This window comes from Lagopus muta, chromosome 2 (genome assembly GCF_023343835.1).
Source record: "Lagopus muta isolate bLagMut1 chromosome 2, bLagMut1 primary, whole genome shotgun sequence".
Taxonomy (NCBI): Eukaryota; Metazoa; Chordata; class Aves; order Galliformes; family Phasianidae; genus Lagopus; species Lagopus muta.
The window spans coordinates 97,246,938-97,268,646 of NC_064434.1; the positions used below are offsets into that span (position 1 = coordinate 97,246,938).

Consider the following 21,709-nt stretch of genomic DNA (forward strand, 5'->3'; position numbering starts at 1 on the left):
AGTTTTCTCAGTTTCCAGCATATTCCATGCGCACTAGCTGCAGCTCTGTCCTGCTCCCAGCTGCTGGCTGGTGGCTGCCTTCCCACAGCATCAGGGCAGAGATAAGAGGGACTGTGTCCCATTGATTCAGGAGGCTACCAGAGAGCAAGCAGATATATAATTCTGCACCTTTCCTTAATGGAAATATTCCAATTCTTAGTGGGTCTTTGTGTGTGTGTGTGTGTGTGTATGTGTATGCATGTTGGGATTCTTTTTCTTTTGTCCTGACTTCCTGCTTTAATCTCTCAAGATATATATATATCTTGTGTATATATATATATATATACACACACACACATATATATATAAATTAAGCCAGGACAAAGAAAAAAAAAAGGAGATATATATATGTGTGTGTGTGTGTGTGTGTGCAACTCACAGCTTACCCTCCTAAGTAAGGCAAACGAGTGAGCAGTCCATTCTTACTTTCCTACACAGAAATCCTCATTACTGTTAATGGGAGCTGGTGACGTGCATGAAAGAAATAACTTATTTCCAGGTTAATATTATTTTTTAAAACACATATATTTCTGAAATGCTGTTGTCAGTCAAGGCAGTAAGAGGATTTGCATGGTAATATGATGGCTGATGGATTTCTTGCAATAAAATCCAACAAGCTGATATATGAGGTACTTTGTATATATGTTTTTTGTACTTTAGGAGCAGCGTGAAGCCCAGGGATGTAGCTGTGCTGTAGGAAACTCTTCATGTATATATCTTACAAAAAGTCATGCTCTGTTTTCTGTCTGTTTGGGTTGTTTTTGTCTCTCTTATCCCTCACTCTGAAGTAAGCACATGTAAAGGCAGCACAGTTGCATGGCTGCTCTTCATCACTGTTTCTTCTGTGATAATTTGAAAGATAAGTCCATATCAGAGATGCATGTAAGCATGTTCCCCAAAAATGTATGTTGTGTCATATGAATTGACACAAAAACAAATCCAATTTGAATAATAAAATACAGTATATTTTTTCCCAAAGTCCTTGTTCTCACACTAATGCAAGTAAGCCACATGTGCAAGCGCTCAGCCCTCACTCTGCTTGCCAGTACCAGAGAAGGTGTGATAATTTTGTCATCTGTGCTGCTTGGTTTACTTATGTGTTAGCTTTGCTTCTAAATTAGACTCTACACTATTAATGTAATGGCTCAAAAAATTAATGTGATAAGCCACTTAGCTCATCATTTTAAGAGTGAGGAAAACAAAAAACAATAGATTTAAAGGTAGTCCTGGTTTTATTCTGTCCTGTAGCTTTCCTGCCTCAAATATATATCTTTATAGATGGAACTACCAGGAAGGAAAGGATAACAACCGATTCAAAGGCATGCTAAGGAAGGTTGTATGATTATCCCTGTAGGAAACAAATTCGATTTAGAGATGAATTATGCACACAGCAGTACATTTAAGAAAGTAAACTTGAGGGAGTTATGGAATTGAGCGGGCCAGCTCCACTGGGAGGAAGCAGTGAAAATGAAAGGGGCTGGAAGAAGGCTGGAGGATGCTAACTGGAGCAGTGATTAAAGCAGAATAGGTCTTAGTTCCTTTAGGAAAAATGGAAATTTAAAATAAAATTTAAAAAAAAAAAAAAGGGAAGAAAAACTAAACCTTGAAGAAGAAAATCCATGAAGGGAGAGCAGCATTTCACAGGGGAGGACTCAACAGCTGAAAGCAGAAAGCAAGTGGAAGGAACGAAGTATAAAGCTAGATTAGTGAAAAAGCAGAGGGAAACAAGTGGTGAGCCAAATGGGGTTTTGTCATCTAGCCATCAGTGCTCATCAAAGCTGCCAGCCTGTGCCCCAAATGCTACAACCTCTGCAAAATTTTCTGCCTGTGCAAATGTCTCCCAGATCTCAGCTTCTGCTCTTTGTGTACTGGCTGAAGAAGATGGTGAAGGAACTAAGGGGCGTAAGTGATCTGCTGCTTTACTTGGAATGCAGAGGAAAAGGAGAGTGTATGGGTTATGAAGGCATAGTTGAGGACCAAAGCAAATATGAACTGAGCATCTGATGGGCAGACAAGGACTTCTTTGAGAAAAATTGAGGCTGTGTGTAACAGCATTCCTCCTGAGACTCTTTTCAAGGGCTTAAATTGGAAAGGTTTGCAAAATGCTGTAGTTAAATCAAGTGAACCTTTCCTGAGGGATTTCCTAGCAAATTATTGCAGTTTCTCTTAGGGAATGGAGAATTGGACTGGAATGGGGAGTGAGGAAAGAAAAGGAGTTTGTTGTGACAGAATAATGCAAATTAGAATGTACTAATGGGGGTTGGGAGGGAGTGTTGAAAGAACATATATATATGTAATGTATATACGCAAATTATAAAGAAACTTAGCTTTGAAAAATAGAAAGCAGTGATTTTTTTAGGTGAAATTCAGTCATACGGAGACAGGGATATGGAAAGATGTCATCATTCTATAGCCTAGATCTGAACTAGCAATGCAGAATCCTTTCTCTAGCACAAGTGAAAACACTGGATTATGAAAGCCATCTGAACTATGGAGATCCCCTAAGCCATGAGTATCCAAACTTTTGGCTTGCCTGGGTTGCATTGAGTGAAGAGGAATTGTCTTGGGCCATATATGAATTATATAATATAGTTACGTTTATCAGTAACCAAACTTATTTTATTTTCTTGTGTTTTTTTGTTAAAATGTAAATAAATAGAGGGCAACAAAAAAGTAAGATGAGTGGGATATTTTGACCTTGTTTTTGCAAAGCTAATGCATCAATATCTGTTTCAGTGGAAGTGATTGCAATTCTTACTGAATTTTCAAGGCACTCACCAGAGATTTTTGATCTAATGCTTTAATGCTTTCATCCTGGAAAATAGTTATTCACAAATGAATGTACTGCCAAAAAGCAATGACATGAAATAAGGCATGATTGTGAAGCAAGGGATGTTTCTCTCTGATAAGATAGGGCTTATAAAAGTCCAGTGAAGAGACATGATCAAATTTTTCTTTGACTTGAATGTCTGATTGCAGTGCTATACATTCCATTTGAAAATTCCCAGGCAATTTCTTTATGTTGACTGAAAATGGAGTTGCAGATGTAACAAAAAATTGATGATCTTTTCAGCACTCTTACAAACTATTCTCAAATTCCTTTATCAAAACAGAAAGTACAGCTTCATAGTTTTCACTGTTCACAGAATGTAGTTCTGCATGAAATTTTTTGCCGTAACTCAAGTTTGCCATAATTAAAGTTTCATTTCAAATGTAGTTATGATTTGAAGTATAGCATAGATAAGTTGATTTTCAGCTTCAATAGGCACACTTAAATCATTTAAAAAGCACACTTAAATCAAATCCACCAAAAAAAACTGAATCTATGAGCTATTTTAAATTTTAAAGTTCTGACACAAATTCTCCTTTGGATTCTATAAATGATTTGATTTCAGTTCGGTAATTGTAAAATATTTTTAGGCTTTTACCTCAACTTAGCCACCTTCCTTCAAAAAAGTAAATGATGTCCCCAGAATCAGTATCCATACTTCTAAAGAACTCCTGGAATTTGAGATGATTCAGTCATTCAGATTTTATGAACTTCAAAGCTTTGATGATGATTTGCACAACATTATCCATTTTTAAAGCTTTCACACATAAATTTTCTTGATATCCAATGCAGTGATATCTCATCAAATGTGAGTTGCCAGTGCAACTTCTATTCCTTCTATTTCCTCTTTATGCCTTCTGTTGATTTTAGAAGTCTTTTTTTTTTTTTTTTACCAATCATCATTGGTGCTCCATCAGTAGCTACACCAGATATGTTGGTAAAGTTACAGAAAATCACTGTAATGTAATTTTTACTGCTCCATATAAATCAAGAGATTTAGTTGTGTCTTTTAATGGCACCAGAGTAGCCATTGTATTTGTTACCAATACCTCTAATAAAAATGACAAGTTGAGATGCACCTGTAACATTAATAGTCTCATCTGTTGCCAAAGTGTAAAATTTGAAATTAGCAACTTTAGTCCCCAAATCACCTTTGATATCTGTTCCTGTTTCTTCAGTTGGCCTGGCTATAGTCTGGTAAGACTGATTTTGGAAAAATCTGGGTTTTTTTGTTTGTTTGGTTTACTTATTTATTTATTTATTTTGTCAGGATAAATTATATCACCCATGCTTTCCATACTTTGCCTGATAATTGGTTGGACTCGATGATCTCTGGAGGTCCCTTCCAACCCCTGCAGTTCTGTTATTCTGTGATAAACTCATCATCAGTAAACAGTTGATTCTTTTGCAGTCAGACTTGCTGCCACCTAAGTAGCTTAGAGTTTGAGTTGTAACACTTTTTTGAAAGATTCTTCTGAGATGACACTTTTTTTCAGTTTCACTATTTTGTCTTTACAAAACATTCCTTGATAGGCATCAAATTTGGCAGCATGTTTTTGCACATGATGTCTTCTCAAACTGTAATCTTTGAAAACTGACACAACTTCCTTACAAATTAAGCATAGCGCCTTATTGTTTGTCTCGACAACAAAGTACTCATCTGTCCATTCTTTGTTGAACACTCTTGCTTCATCCACGGTTTTTCTTTTTTAGGGTTCTGTTTTCTTTAGAGATGACATTAGGTAGGTTGAAATACCATTATTGGTAATTACTGTGTTTTACTCAGCATGAGGCACGTGTGCATGTAACATGCGGTACATGTGAGTTTTGATTTGATTGTTTGTTTTTCAGTGGGACACAGAAGGAAAAGTGATGCAGAATGAAAACTGGAAGGATTTCTAAGGAAATAAAGAATGACAGAGCTTGTAGATGAAGATATACCTGCATGTTAATGAGTAAAAATCTGACTAGAGGTAAGAATAAATAAGTCTTAGTTATTTAAGTGTCATGAATACTAAGGACAGTATGACTTAGGGCAAGAGCAGTACAGATGGAAGCTATAAAATGGAGACTACTATATCATTCAAATTTAGTATGGACAATGCTCTTATGAATATTTATGCACTTCATGGTTCAGTGCTGGGCAGGTAAGGAACATGTCACGATCTACTAGATGTCTGTTTTCTTCATTATCTAAAATTATGAACTTAATATAGAAGAATATTAAAAAGCCTGTGCTTCATCATTACCTGGCAGATAATGACTACTGTCAATGCAGGTGAGTGTTCTGAGCTCCCAGCCATTCTTCCCATGCTCTCTGGCAAGCAGGGAGAAGAAACTTCCTTCACTCATCACCATGGCTGGGCAGGTCCCATCTAAACCATATGTGGTGTATAGGGCTTCAGGGTGATGTTAGAGCTGTGTTGGTGGGGCATGGAGGTGACTGGCCAGGACAACAGAGCCTCCACTTAGCTGGGAGTTAATGGACTTTTACGTTTTGGAAAATGCAAGGAAATATAACACTGGAGACACAGTGCACCTTGAAGACACATCAAACACCAGACAAATTATGCTACGGTCTTGTTCTTGCCATGGCTTAGAACAAGGATGGGGGCAATGATCTGCAAATTCTGGCAAGGCAGGCTAGGAAAATTAGAGAGATTTCCATCTCAAGCTGTCTGCTGCACTTTTGTTGCATTGATTTCTTTTGTGTCCATGAGTGGAGCTCCGTGAAGTGGAAAGCATTGCTGTCCATGTATATGTAACTATTTGCATGGTTTATGCAGAGGTAACTGATATTGATTAGGTCAAGATTTTAGAACCCCTCAAAATTTGGTCTGTACAAGGCTAACTACTGATAAAATCTTCCAAAATCAATATTGATAATAAAAACATAGACTTGTGTCCTTAGGGTCTGACTGCGAGCCGTTCTGAACACGGTGTGTCTGATAAAAACAAATATATATTTGGAAAAAAGAAAATAGCTTGAAATGCATTGCAAAAAACAATACACATAGGTAGGATGTATGTCTCTTTATATATACATATATACATAAAGTAGATTTAAGACTTTGTTATACAACAAGCAAAGCCCAAATAAAACAACTGTGCAAGTAATTTCCTTCTGCACATCCAGCAGTGTTGCACTTCTTTTGACGTTTACCTCAATTTCTTCATCTTTTGAGTCTGCAATTAACACCTGTAATGAAAAAGGAGGAGATGGTGTGCTGCTGAGAAACTCGGGTGTTAATTAAAACTATTAACAATTAGACAAAAATAAGCAAGAAAAAGGAGGAAAACAGTACATTTTTACTATTTTTTTTATACTTAAGGTGGACTAGAGCACAGAGATTGCTTCTAATGAGGCTGCTTCAAAGTTAATTATGAAACTTGGCCAAAAGAAGTTACAGTGAAATTCCCTATATTAGGAGAGCTAGCATCCCTTGTTTTTCCTTCAACAGCATTTAGGTTTGCCAAGGCCTTTGTATAGGACTGAATTTCATTTCTGAATGAATTACCCTAATTTATAGAAGAACAATAGGGAAAATGAGTTCTGGCAACAATGGAGAACGGATGAAGCGTGATTCATCTTAGCAGAGTGAGCATTTGGGTTTGAATGAAACTCAAATTCGTGTAGGAATAATACAAAAGTGCCCTGGGTTTCTAATGAGAACAGTTAATCCACTGAGCTGCGACACTTCTTGTACAGAGCATTTCACTGGCAATGTTAGCCCACATCTGCCATCCCTCGGGAGCCTCACGAGTGCTCTGGGCTATCATTGCTCTCACTGCCTCTGCCACTGATATCCATGTGGATTCCACAAAACAGGTGTTTGGTACCTAGATATCCCCTTGGATGTGAGAATAAGGCTGTTTTGAGAATAAGTTCTTACCTTCTGACACTGCTGCAGTGCTTACAAAAGTTTTACTTGCTTAATGTACAACTTATTTCAGGTCCTTTTCAGAAATATGCTTGAAAAAGATCTAATGAACAATACAGGAGAGGAGCACAGCAGCAGCAATGTTGGTGCAGCAAAAAGTGACCACCTCTGCCACATCCGTTTGGGTCTCGTTGAACACTGTCAGCCTCATGATGAAGTAATCATCACTTGCTTGGAGGCATTTGTGGGACATGCATCTATTAGGCACAAGGCAGGAAGCTGAGAAATGCACAGAAGCCAGTTCAATATCTTGCTTCAAGGGATTTTCTTGTAGAATCCCAATATTTCTATATTCAATTTCATATAAGAACTCTTGCTTTTGCAATATTAGAGCATTTGACTTATTTCTTCATCTCTAGAAAAATTATTATTCAGGAAAGATCACTAGTTTCCCTGTTGGTGTGGGTTCCAGAGCATAACATGGGAGCAAGGTGTATTTCTTGATCTACAATTAGACTGGCTTTCCATGGGAAATTCCATAAAAGAAGTTTTCTTGAGCTGAACAATGCCAGACTTTGGAATAGGCTGTCACAAAACCCCTGAGAGGTTCCAGGTCTCTGATTTTAAGTAATCTCTGCTGATTCAATGCAGTCAAGCCAGTGATGAAAATCACTCTGCTTTGCCAGCAAGTGCTCTCATAACTATGGAAAAGCCTCTCTGGGGCTGAAGATCGTTACCCAGCCTTATAACTTTAAGACTCTTGGGGATCAAGAGAAATAAGCCTGTTGCAAATCATCTGACCAAATTAATTGCAGTGGATAGAAGCAGAAAATCTATCAGAAAAATGAATCCCATGGACCTGTGATTTTATTTTTTCTTCTGTTAGCTGCTGGGTTAGTTTGTACTTTATAACTTGCTGTCTTTTTCCCTACCTTTTTAAGCTGTTCTTTATGACAAATGTTCAGCTTGTTTTCAATCTAAGTAACCAGTTTCATTCTTCTGGTGTCATGGTATTTTTCACTGAGGAATTAGACGTGACTGCTGAGAATTAAAACCCTAAATGCCCTTCCCTTGAGACCTATAACTTGGTTTTAAGGCAGTCATTATTCAGTTGAAAAATTTCTCTTCAGTGAGAGTTCAGGTAAGGACAAGAAAAATCCTTTGAACTTGAATATTTTTCACATCAGCAAGTAAATTAGTCATCTAATCTCACCAGATCTTTGTGATGAAGAAAGGTATTACTGAAGAACTGAAGAACTCATAATTCTTAGCATCTTAATCTTCAGAATTTGCCAGAGAAGTAGAAAGTTGTGGGTTTTTTTTATTTTCCTTTTAACTTCTTAGAGCCCAAGTAATGCATTTTAGGTCTCCTAGAGAGCTGACATTTGAATTTAGGATGGTTTAAGCTTAGCATTGAGGTCCTCCTCCTTTCCACTTTTAAGATAACACTTCAGCTTCAAACGTTTTACCTGCTAAGGATGGCTGTGAAAATAAGGTATTTTCATGGCATTTTATAGCTGAATAATTAGAGATTGGAATGGGAAAAAACAGGAAAATGTAGAGTTTGTGTGGATTTTTTCCTTTCTACTCCTGAAGACCACGTGCATGTGTGTGTGTGTGTGTGTGTGTGTATATGTACATATGTATATACATATGTATACATACATATCTGCTGTGAGCATCCTCTCTGGGAAGAATACAGGAGGCCATTTGTTATGTTTTCTTGGACTTGCTTGGGGATGAGTCATACAAGCAGACGAAGAGCACTGGCCAAGTAAAGGGTGACAGCTGGAGCTGATGCATGCTTACACTGTGTTGTGGTATCTGGGGTCTGGAGTACAAGTCTTATGAGGATTGTCTGAGGGAACTGGCAATGTATGAAAAACAGGGATCTCAAGGGAGACCTTATTGCTCTCTATAGCAGCCTGTAAGGAGGCTTTAGAGAGGTGGGGGTCAGTCTCTTCTCCCCCGTGACAGTAACAGGACAAGAGGGATTGGCCTCAGATTTCTCCAGGGGAGGTTCAGGTTGGATACTAGGAAGAATTTATTCTCTGAAAGAGTGACAATTCACTGGCACAGGCTGCCCAAGAAGGTAGTAGAGTCACCATCCTTGGAGGTGCTCAAGAACTGTGGAGTCGTGGCACTAAGGGATGTGATTAGTGGACATGGTGGGAATGAGTGAATCGTTGATATGATGATCTTAGTGATCTTTTCCAACCTTAATGTTTGTATGATTCTGTGATCTCACTATAGCAGTAGTGTCTTCTGGACACTACTGTGGTGTATAGCTGGAGGTTTCATTCATACCATGGGGCAGAAAGCATCAGGCAGTGACTCCCTAACCTGTTTCAGTCCAAATGCATACTGAGGTCAGCTCAGCTGGAGCTACCCTAGATCAGTCCATGTAAGAAGTACAGTATTTTGCATCTGTAGTTGTGTAAGAACTCAAGGCCAATTCAGCTGCGTGATAGATTTACTTCATGTATATACACATTTAACCTAGCAAAAATATACAGAAATGATGGGAAGCAGCTGTCAGTTGAGAAAAAAGGGGGAAGATTTAGTGGGTGCTGGTGGCACTGTAGAAAGCCTAGCTAAAGAGCTCATCCACATTTCCCCCCACCCTGATTTAATATCATTTCTGAGTCCTCATCCCAGGGATGATTTCTACCTCATCAGAGGCAGAAGCAGAAGAGGCTTAGCTTGCTTTGTGTTATACTCTGAGCTGAAAAATAAATAAAAAGAGAATAAAAAGGTGGTGCCTGTCAAGCTGATAACTTTGAGCATTATTAGGGATGATCTGTCTGTTGTTGTGTGGGAAAACCTCCTCAGATAATAGAATTTGAGTGGACTCAGCTAAAACTACAGGGAAGTGTAGGAGCCCAAACAGACTCAGTAAACCATAATAATAGTAATTAAAGATTTTCACAGACTAGTCTGTCCAGTATTTGTAAAATAATAGCTTTTTCTACCTAGTCCATCCATCAAGCGAGTTCAAATTCACGTTGTTGCAATTCTTGGTAAGTGAAATTCATCCTGACAGTGTATGGAAATGTATTTGTCCTAGGCTGACATCCTTCCAGGGAAGTTGCTTGCAGTGGCCAATGAGTTGACAAAATTGCCAAGTGCTGTGGGAACAAAGAAGTTACAAAATTGCCTCCTGCTAAGGCTGGGAGGCGCAGCCTTCATCTAGGGACATAGGGGGATGCCATAGCAGCATCCTCTTTCCTGAGAAGTTCCAAGTTATAGTCTTTCCCAAGAAGGAAGGAGGAGGCTGGCAGGGAAGAAAGGCCATGACCTTAGTTCTTCACATCAGGCAGCATTACTCCCAGAGAGTGGAGAATCAGAGTTAAGAGAACAGTCAGCTGAGATGTGCAATGTGTGATACCATTGTCCCCCAGCACAGTGTACATATGGCAGGTTATTGTGCTGAAAGAACCTTCAGGTAGTCTGAATTTAAGCGGAAATGCAATCCAAAATGAAGGTGAAATTAGGCAAAATGGTTGGATGAATGCAGCAACATGGTATGAGTTATACATCTACAAATTATAACTTTTCAATCTAACTCTTTCCAAGCTTTGGAAAACGGTCAGTGTATACCCAACAGATTTCATGTTCACTCTACTCACATTCAAGGACTGAATCATGTCATTCCTGATCATTTTTTATTAAAATATCATTCAACTAAAAATTGTTCTTTATTTGGTATGAGAAACCTTTCACAATCTGACTCTCTTCTTGAAATATGAAAGTCTGATTTATTTAAAACACTATCATGAAAACTCAGGAAGTTCTGATGGAGCTAAGAGGAAAGTCCCCTAACTGACCTCTGCCCTTGCAAAGCCATTATAGACAAAATTGATGTTGGCTCAAGGGTGCTGTACATTAGCGAAATGTAACGTCAGTTCAGATTTCATCACGTCATGCCATAAGAAAAATCAATCAGTTACTCAAATCAAATTTTGGAAAAAAACAAACACAACAGCAGAAGGACATTCAGGTATGCACCATTTGACAGGGAGGACATAACAGATATTGTTTGCTTTAAATCTCAGTAATAGCTTCTCTTTTACTTCTCTACAGCTGTAGTTTCTTCACTTTGCTCCTCTTAGATTTACAACTACAGCATGCCCAGAGAGAATTCATGACAGCTTAGGACCTTGCTTAGCAGTTGTGCACTTTTTGTTTGTTTTAATTCATGAGACAAGAAAATGATGTTAATAAAAACTTCAGATCTCCTGCCAAATACCATAAGAGAGCTATTAATATAGATATATATGTAAAATGTGGCAAACCGGTCTGAATCTGTTGTTATTTTTGGTAGGGCTTGTAGCAATACCTGTTGCTGTGTAACATTCTTTATTTCTTGCAGTTAATCTTGTAAAAGTCCACTGTGCAGGTAGAAAATTCAGTTCCAAATATCTGCTTCAAGTTGTTGGGTAGTTTTGGAAGAATGGAAGGATTAGAGGATGGTGTAGCAAGAATAGTTCAGCTGTTCATCAATATTAAGCATATACCCACATGTCAGGCTGCATTAAAGTTGGGCACCTTGAAGCAGCCCTGGTGGGTAGCGTTAGCATTAGTATCTTTGCCTTTGAGTGTTGTGCTGAGCACTGCTGGTGGTGCAGATTGTGACAGCTGGAGCACATCCTGTGTTGTGCCACCAGACCTGCTTGGCCCCTCTGAGACGTGTTGCATGTGAGTGTCACCTGGCAGCCAGCTCCTAGATGCAGTGAAATTCCTGACACTAACCCTTTGGTTCCTATCTGCAGCCCAAAAGTTGAGGATTCTTGACAAATCAAGTATTCTGGGGAGTCAGCACAGCAGTCGAAGTTGGGGAAAGAGGTTAAGGCTTGCATTTTGTTGTAGGAATGTCGTATTATTTTGCTCAGCTTGAAGCCGTGGTCACTTTTTATTGTTCACTTGGCTGAACTTCTGAGTAGAAAAATTGATAACCTCATAATGTGTCTAAAAGGAGATTAATTGTTTTTCATTTTCCTGTTTTGTATTTTCAAGGCTGGAGTGTTTTAACAAGGCCCGGAAGCTCTGAGCACTTAGTCAGCCATACTCAGTTTGAAGTCACACCTGCAAGAAATCAGATGTATTGTGTGTATTGAGAAGTACACTAGCAAATAAATACCAGGAATAGACGAGTGCTACCCCAGATACCAACTTTTTTAGAGTCTGGACAGATCATAAACCTACATTCTGACCCAAAACAATTTGATTAATCCCATAGGAGCTCTTTCCATCAGAAGAGCAGAAAGCTGTTAACCTGTGAGCTGGCTAAGTGTTACATCCTGCTTTTAGGCTGAGATAAAGATCGACCTATGAAACACGGTCCCTCCGAAACAGAGCACACAGCAACATCACAGAGTTCCTTGTGGCACAGAGCTTGTGCCCAATGGAAAACTCCAGGTGAGGTGGAAGAACAGAAAAAAACAAAATAAATCTCTTGGCTGTCTGCGTCTCAAGAGAATTATGTCAAAGCTTCATGAGCCAGCAGAGCTCCTATTTGACCAGGGCACCAAGATCCAGACCCTACTGCTTGCCTAACCTAGCTGTTAATTAAGAAATTCATCTCCAGACAAATCCTGAAGAATTTGGAAAGTCTGGGGAGCCTCAGAGAATAGCCATAACCATTAGGAAAGTAGCAGTGTTTAATTAAATTCCCTTGCATGGTTAGTAGCTGTAGGGAACCAAGCCAAGATAATCCCCTTCCTCAAAAAAAAAAAAAAGGAAAAAAAAGGCAGCTTTGTTGAGTTTCCTCTCTTCCAAGAGCCAGTTTAATTTTCACGCTCCCTGCAGCAGATTGTATTACGAAGGGAGACTTCCCAAGTATTTACCCAGCTTTCTCATCACTGTATTTTCTTCTTCCTCCAGCACTCCTGACTCTGCCTTTTCTCATTTCTATGGGGGAGATTTTCCACTTTATTTTCTGGCAGCAGTGCTGATTTTTGAAAATAGTTATTATCTCCATAACCTCAGACAGCCAATTTCCTAGGAAATTTCTCCCCATCCTTTTGAGAAAGCACTTATGCAATTACAGACAGCAGAGTCAGTATTTCAGCATGCTTCTGCCATTGTATGTCCTCCACATCCTCTCTCTCACTTACCACTGGCCCCCTTTAATTGTGGCCTCAGATAAATGATGTGTGATGCCTGAAAATGTAGCTTTTCCAAGCCCAATTATCCAGCTGTCTTTTGGAGGATGTTGAATTCTGGGGAATCTCCCTTGGAGAGCTCTGTACTTCCTATTGTGCCAATAGTGTAAGTAAAGGTCATCAGGTAGACTCATTGTTTCTGGCCCCATTGCTGTGTTGCAGCATAGGAAGAACTGCAAGAACTTAGCAGTCCCTTTTCCATCTGTATTCATCTGGGGAAAACATTTCCTCACCCTTTAAGAGAGACAGTTTCTCCATGACCAGCTTTTCCATTTTTTGTTCATAAGAATTGCTATTGTCCATGTATGGAGCTTATCATAGAATCATAGAATCTCATGGGTTGAAAGGGACTTCAAAACCCACCCAGTCCCACTCCAGCCAGGGCACCTAGAGCAGCCCCCCACCAGCTCAGGCCGTCCAGGTCCCATCCAACCTGGCCTGGAGCGCCTCCAGAGGTGGGGCAGCACAGCTCTGGGCAGCAGTGCCAGGGTCTCACTGCCTTCTGAGCAAAGAATTTCTTCCTAACATCTAACCTAAGTCTCCCCTCTTTAACTTAAAGCCATTCCTCTTGTCTTATCAGTATCAGACAAAAAGTTGGTCTCCCTCCTGCTTGTAAGTTCCCTTCAGATACTGGAAGACTACCGTGAGGTCTCCCTGGAACCTTCTCTTCTCCAGGCTGAACGAGTTCAATTCCTTCACCCTGCCTTCACGAAAGAGGTGCTTCAGCCCACTGAGCATCTTTGTGGCCCTCCTCTGGACCCACTCCAGCAGTTTCCGTTCTTCCTGTTTCAGAGGCTTCTTTCAAACAGAAGTTCACTTTATTTTTGTTTTGAAGATCTGATTGTGTGCAGGAAGGGGAAGACCTTCCCTTAATTGAAAAAATTCTCAGTGGCAACTTCTTCATGACTGATGTAAAGCATCAAGCCAGACAACTGAGGGATTGATTCGAAGGGAAGGGTAATACAGCTGATGAATTAAAATATCTACATGTAAGGAGGACGAAGCACAGGGATGTACAACACAAAGCTGGTCTAACACACAGAAAAGCAAAAATCTTGCACAGAGGGAATGCAGCACTGCTATCATTCGCATAACACAGTTTGATGTGATGGAAGCTGGCATTTTGTGAACAAAACACTGTTATTTTTTGTCATAGGTGTCAGCCCAGTTCACCTCCTCATGCCAGCTGATAGAGACTGCTGGGGCACTTCAGTGATGAGCCCACTGTGCCACAGAAACTAAACCCGGCAGTTCCCATGGGGAGCTAATCCCACTGGGATTCATGGGATGTTTAAGCTTACAGTCTGCAAGCAACAAGTAAGTGTTTGAGGTCTGTTGGATTTGATATATAGCTTATAAATCTTGCTGACCTAAATACTGCTTATCTGTAACCTTTATAGAAGAAAGGTAAGAGCTGGGAAGCCACATTCACTCATGATTTTGAGAAAGTGGGCTGAAAGCAACTGTTTTTGCATGGATGGAGGTCCTTTGCTAGCTGAGAGAGGATCCTCTCCAACCTTAGAAGAGAAGGCAGGAAGAGCCAGTCTGGCCCAATATGTAAGTCTTTTTGTGCTATGGGTCTGTAGTCAAAAACAAAGACCAATTCAGCCAAAATAGCAGGATATAGGATTTCTGAGAACAGAAAATTGCCCATCACAAAGGGAGCTAAGCTGCTGCCAGTGCCTCTGAAGTGCTTGTATCTGAATGGTCTGAGGAAGATTTTGTGTTCGTTGCTTTACCTCTGAGTCAGGCTGTTGGAAATCAGCCTCCTACCTGACAGGTTATGGCTTTCATGGTCTTCCAAGCAGGCTGCATTCCTCTGCTCAGAGATGGTCTGCCTCTTTTTCAGGCCACGGCCTTTATTGAATTTGAATGCATTTTGGAATGGTCCAAATTGATTGTCATTATTTCTGATTAAATAAGCACAGTCTTGCTTTAAAAGGATTTTAGCTTTAACTAAACAAAACAACAACAAAACCAAACATAGTGGTGTGCTGTTTAATCTATCAGTATATGCTGGAAGTCCCTCAATATGATTTCCCCAGCTATTTTTAAAATGGCAAGGAGATTCCTACTTAGCACCATCCACATAGCATTGCCTTTTAACATGGCTGCAACAGTGAAATGAGGATGTCCAACTGCACAGAGTAGGTACTGCAAGGGACCAGAGGCCAAGCTAGGTAGGTAAAATGCAGCACAAGTTGTACAGATGATATAAAGGGGAAAATAACACTCAGAGAGTGTACATAAAAGTTGCTGATGCATACTTAATGCCTTGCTTGGGCAGAGCGTGGGACTGGCAGGCTTTGCTCTGCTCTCCTCAGGTATCTTCCGGCAAGTGCTGAAGCAGAAATGCATGAGGCCAGAAACAAAAGGACACATACAGAGTAAAAGCCACTGGGTGTCCAAAAAAGAGCTCACTTAATATGGTCTGCTGATTGAGTACAAATTCTGATTCTGTTAAAAGTAAAATTTCTGAAGATGTGACCTGAGTACAGCAATATTTTTTTCTTTTGCCAGGCACAGCACAGTAGATGAAAATATAGCTGATAGGTTCCTTTTCTGTCATTAACACATCTTGCTCTTCCTTTCCTTTGTGGATGATGTATCCATATTTCATCCTAACAGCTCTCCTGAACGTTGATCTGCTGCTCTTAACTTCAGTCCTTAATGCAATCAGGTTTGCATCATGAACCTGTATGACTGAGAGTAGCAGACATGGAGTAGCTTTTTGCTGTCCTAGCTTTTGAAGGTGTAATATTAACCTATCTGAAAGGAGAAAATCATCAGGAAGTAGTAAAAGGTGTCTGTACACAGAAATGTCCAAACAAGAAGAATTCTGCAGTGGCCATCATTGAATATGTATGCCCTTACACAGGTTGTTACTTGCAACAGTTCACCCATCCCCTTAGTGAACAGTGTTACTGCTGGTTGCTCCCTATGGCCATCATGGCTGTTAAAAGGGGAGCAGGGGAACAGTAACAGAACTTAATGAAGACTTAGTGAACAGTTCACCCTTCCCCTCTGGCAGCCAGCTCTTAAATAGGTCTAGGAGGGGTGCAGCCAGGCTCCACCCCTTCCAGCAGCACAGGTGAATTGCCTTCACCTGAGCTCCTGTGGCTGACTCATGGCTCGCCTCAGGTGATCAATCAGAGGTTCAGGCTGTGACTCAGCAGTTCCCATACACCAGTGACTTCTGGGAAAGGGCCGTGTGTCCGGCTCTTCTCATCAGGACAAATCTTTTCTGGCTCCACTTTCTTGGGTCATTGCTATTGGAACACAAGCATGAGCTAGTTCCTGCCATGTAAGAGAATACAGTATATGACAAAACGTACAACAGCCTCTTAGTTAGAAACCAAGCTGCTGTGTCACCTGAAATTACAGGGAGAGAAAAATCTGTCAAAAAAAAAAATATCACAGTGTCAAAATGGAAACTGTAAGTTTACTGATTATGTTGATATGTCACTTTGAAGATATAGAGGAAGATTTTGTTGTTGTTATTGTCATGATGTGTTATTTTAACTAAGAAAAAATATTTTGGATTTTTTTTTTAATAATTGTTTGTTAGCAAATTTGTTGCATTTGGATACTGCTGTGCCAGCATCCCATTGGTATGTGTTGAAATACTGGAGATGATCCTACCCCAGGGCATGTCTATAAAGATAACAACTGTGCTAAAAAAGCAGCATACTGTTCATACCTGTATTCAGTGTTTATTGCAGTGAAGGTAATGACAAGGGTGCTCCATTTTAAGTGATTATTTTGTTACTGTCTGGGTTAAACTGAAATAGGACGCTGTGCATTTGGAAAAAAAAACAACCTCCCTATGGAGATATATACCAGTAATAAAATGAGAACTCCAAATGATTTATTTTGCTTAGAGAGTGTGTGTAGATAATTCTTATTCCTACAAAAATTTCATATGCATTAGAAATAAATAAAATTCAAGGCCTGATCCTTCTTTCAGAGAATCTGTGTCATATCCATTTTGTAATTGGTTGAACATTAGCAAGATTTATGACGTTAAGAAAGGTTCTTCACTGTTTTTAGAGATAAAGTTATACAGAAGATCTTAGGTCCTTCACCTGGCTGTGCAGGTATTGCCCATGTAAGTAACCTGCTGCTGCAGCATGGTTTTGATATTTCTATAATTTACTGCCAAGCTTTTACAAGAGTGTGTTTCATTTCCAGTGGTAATGCACCAACTAAGGAACTAAAAATCAGCTTTCTTTTAAGAGACATCAATTTAATTTTAATTTTTTAAATGTACTTAAGCTTTCCAGGTATTGAAATTACACCACTTTGTTTTCTTAATACTTTTGAACAAGATCGAGTAGCAGCAACAAAATAGTCCATTTCCATGGAAATCAGTGTAGTTTTCTTTGCCTCTAATCAGACCAGTCTGCTGAAAGCTGAACTGTTTATTTTTAAGCTTTCAGAAGATGAAAGCTTGCTTCGCCTTTCACATCTTTTTCATGTAGCTGTTGTTCTCTGCTTCATTAGGGCTTCTCATCGGAAATGGGAGCTGGGCTGTGGGACAGATCATGCAGTCATAGAATATCCTGAGTTGGAAGGGACACTCATGGATCATGGAGACCACCAACACCATACTTGTCATTAGCTTCAGAAGCAAAGAATGGAATCGAGACACAGGTAACCCAAATGTTGCTCTTAATCTAGGGAACACCAAGGTGTATAGTTCTTCCAGGAGTGCCTGTGCCCTGTATAGAACTGCTTAAAAGAGAGTTCTACCTTTGCAAGTACAGCAGAAGCTCTGAGAAACAGGCAGATGCTTGGAGCTGAACCTGCAGAAGCAAAGGAAGCCTGCAGCTTGTGTCATGAGTTACCTGGGTGACCAAAACATCATGGCATGATCAGGTAGAGAAGTCTGCAGAAAGACAAAAAACAGCAGATTTCATCACACATGGGGAATTAAAGCCCTGTTAAAGACACTGAGGGTTCAGATCTTCTCAGTGGAGTCTCAGTACTGCACTGAGACTCTTTTCACATAACCAGCATAGGAAGGAACTAATACAGAAAGGAGAATTCAGGTAAAGAGAAGAGCCAGATGGAAGAAACTGATGGAGAATGGTATAAATAAGGGCAGGGCAAGGGAACAGGCAAGTCAGCAGTTCTTCCTTTCCCTGCCTGCTCTTGAGTTTCCTCCTCATTACAGGTGTGTTAACTTGATGGTTATGAGCAAACCTTGGCTGGAATGTCTCAGGGAGGTGGGTGTGGTGTCTTAGCTCCTTGGCAGGACCCGAAGCTGATGGTGTTTGCAGACTGCCTGTGCTCTGAGCTTGTTTCACTGCCAACAGAACATTGGGATTGCTTGTATCACCCCAGTAAAGCTGTGGGTTTTTTTTCTTTCTTGGCATCAATAGAGATTAACTTCTTGATGTGTCTGTTTGGCCTTGATGTTGTTGAAAGTGGTGTATTTGACTATAACTGAAAATTTGCTTTTTTATCTCATGTTTTTGTTGGTCTAGTATTATGAAAAACCATAGCAGGAGGTGAGTATGGCATGGGACCTGATACATGTGGATGTCAGCTTAATGACCAGTTCCCTGTAATTACTCTCTAGTTTGCACAGCATTGTTTATTGAGGTTATTTATCTCTGCTGCTGACTCACAGAAGGAAATCAGCTCCTGCTCCCCTTTTAACAGCCATGATGGCCATAGGGAGCAACCAGCAGTAACACTGCTTCTTTGCCAGGAACGTCAGTAGCTGTGGCTCCCATTTCACAGGAAACATGCAGGAAAATATTACTGTCACATTTTACCTTGAGCTGCTGCACAGAGTCCATGCCAGGTGGGGAGGGAGAGTTTTGTACAGTGCTTAACTGCTGCTGTGATGCTTTCACCATGGATTTAAGTTGCTTCAGATGTTGAGCTGGGGAGAAAGCATGATGGTGATCAGAATGACCTGACGGGAAGTAATCTCCTTCACTTTACTTTGTTAGCATTCAGATAAGGTTCTGAGCTTTTTGCTTATTACCTATTGATCTTTGATATTTACCCTGTCTTTTTTTTTTTCCCTCTTTGATTGATTTGGTCCGGCTAGACAGGAATTAAATACGTGATTAGTCTTAGGTTAGCCAAAACTGAATAGTTGGGTTAATGAATGACTCACTGACAATACCAATCTCTCAGTTTGCTGATAGTCTCCAGGAACCTCAACAATACAAACCAATATTTCTAACAGGTGTCTGGGGCTGGCAGATGTTTAGGGAGAAGAAGCAGATAAGCGGGACTTGGGAATTTCAGAAAAAGTTAACCTTTTCCCATTCTGGGGCACATAGGCCTTGCCTGAGGCATCATCACTAGCAAAATGAGGCCATTGTAAGATTTATTGGCTCAGTGCAGCATTTATTCAGTGACAGTCACAAAAGGTAATTGTGTGAGCATGTGCAGCCTGGAGTGTTTAATTGCCTCTGCGCCAGGGCTCCAGTACGTATGTGGGAAGCGCTTCCCGCGTGTATTAAGCAGAGTCCTTCCCCATGTATAACACTGAGTGCTCGCAAGCCTGCAGCTTCACAGCCACAAAGCAACGGCACGTGCTCAAGGAAGAGCAACAGAGCACTGCTATGCTGCTGTTTTCAGCCCTTCACAAAACCCCTCCTGGGAGCATCTTCTGGCTCTGCACAGCAGCAGCAAAAAACAGGTGCCCTGAAGGTGTGCGTCAACCAAGAGCAGGAAGAAAAATGGGGAGGAGGAAGCAAAGAGGACAAAAGATCTCTGTTATTTCAATCCCAAGTAATTGGAAAAGGAAAAAAGAATCACAGCTCTTTCTATTCACTCTTTCCTGCCTGTTTTCCCTAGAGGGAGTTATCTTTTCTTTCCCAGTTTTCCTCCTTTACAAGCACGCTTTTTTTCTTTTTGGCACTGAGGGAAAAGAAAGTACACAGGAGGAAATGAAGGAGAAAAGGATAAGCACAACCTTAAAAAGCAGTTAATTTCTCTGTCGCTGCCTAAAATCAGGAGAGAGTTTTTGAATAGTTTGGTGAGTTTTTTGGTTGTATGGTTTTTCATTTTTGATGTAGAGGTCATTTAAAATAATTTCTGCAGCAAAGACTATCAAGAATCACTTCAGTGTCTTTCAGAGAGTGAGATAGTTTAAAAAAGCAAAAGTGTTTCTCAGTTACACCATTTTCATTTTGTATGTCTTCTTTGTTGCACATTATAGTACTGAATGCCACTTTTATGGATACCTTCCAAACTTTGTGCTTGGAATTATGTTACCTAATCACACTATTTGGTCTTGAAGGGGGAGTAATGGGGCTGCTTAATCCCTCTGTGGAGCAGCACCTGTTGTGTGGGGCAAGCCAGACCAGTACCTTGCAACCTTGCCCTTCAAGGAAAGAAAATAAACCAAAAAAAAAAGATGGGGTTTTGTTGTGCTTTGGGTTGCCAGGGCTGAGCAGGTTCTGATGGCTGGGAGAGACCATCCAGGGCCATTCCCAAAGGAAAAGCGCAGCTCAGTCAGGAGTCAAGTCAAGGTGGGTTCAAGGTGGAAATGGGAAGTACAGCACTACAGCACACTGATAATCAGGAGGGGTCTGGTTTAAGAGCTCTGTGTTACTGTAACACACTGAGCCTTGGTTTTCCTGTGATGTGCAGGATTCATTTCTCGGCCCTGCAGTCTGTGCGATAATGGACTCTGTAACTGCTCCTCATCTCTTTGACTAACGGCTCCTATTTGGCACCCATCCTGGAACTCAAAGCAGTGTAATTTTTAATTCTTGATATCACAACTAATTATTCTATTACAACTAGCTGTAATGTTACAACTAACATTATTCATCTTAGCCTTGGTTGTCATTTCCTTTTTATAAATCCTGCTGCTTCTGCACAGATTAAATTCTGAGACTATTGAGGCTTTGATTACGGTTTAGTCATATTAAATTATCCCTTGGTGATAGGGCTGTCCTGTCAACCACACTGATACCTACAATTAATGGAGAAGATAACTGGTAGTTTGGTGTGAAGCTGTGCCTGGGTGGAAAGGGAAGCTTTGTGGAGCCTGGGGCAATATAGCTTCCCGTAGGCTGGGCGTGGGGCAGAAGTTGGTCCATCTCCCACATCACTGCCATCAAGGTTGGATGGCTGTATGCTGAAGCGCTGAAAGGTGCTTAAGGCTGCGTGGGTGACACAGGAAGGGAAACACTGAGAAGAGTGAACCACGTTACCATGAGGTATTCTTAGTATTGCATCCTCATTCTTATATGTCTAAAAACACCAGTATGTGAACATGTATGAAAAGCACCAGTATGAGTTTTCTTAATCCTGTCATAGAATCATTAAGATCACTAAGATCACCAAGTCCAACCATCAACCCATCACCAGCATACCACTGGCCATGTCCCTCAGTGCCACATGTCAATGGTTCTTGAAAACCTCCGGAGAGGTGGTCTACCCTATTTAATTAAAATTATTTCTCTCATGGCTTGTAGATGTTTTGAAAAATGCACATTTTAAAGCTGACAAGTAGGAGATATAACCACAAACAATACCATGCCCAGCTAGAACAGGCTTCCCAGAGAGGCTGTGGATGGCCTATCCTGGAGGTGTTCAAGGCCAGGTTGGATGGGACCTTAAGGAACCTGGTCTAGTATTAAATGGGGAGGTTGGTGGCCCTGCATGTGGCAGGGGGTTGGAGATTTATGATCCTTGAGGTCCCTTCCAACCCTGGCCATTCTGTGAAAAGCCTTGAGGAGGGGAAATCACTACCTTTGAGCACTTCAGCTCTGGTGTACAGTACTGCTGCCCAACCTCCTGGGTGCCTCTCAGACCAC

At 40.5% G+C, this 21,709-nt stretch overlaps 1 protein-coding gene across 5 annotated transcripts in view; it reads left to right on the forward strand.

The window, feature by feature from the left end:
• SPTLC3 (serine palmitoyltransferase long chain base subunit 3) overlaps positions 1-21,709 on the forward strand; it is a 398,986-nt gene that overhangs the window by 160,090 nt on the left and 217,187 nt on the right. For 3 of the 5 annotated variants that reach the window (XM_048935741.1, XM_048935746.1, XM_048935747.1), the window contains exons 1-2: positions 14,134-14,231; positions 17,418-17,567. The exons of the other annotated variants lie outside the window; for them this stretch is intronic. The gene's annotated coding sequence lies outside the window, so the exon portion shown is untranslated. Of the gene's footprint in view, positions 1-14,133; positions 14,232-17,417; positions 17,568-21,709 lie in introns of those variants that run through there. 5 annotated transcript variants of the gene reach the window in all.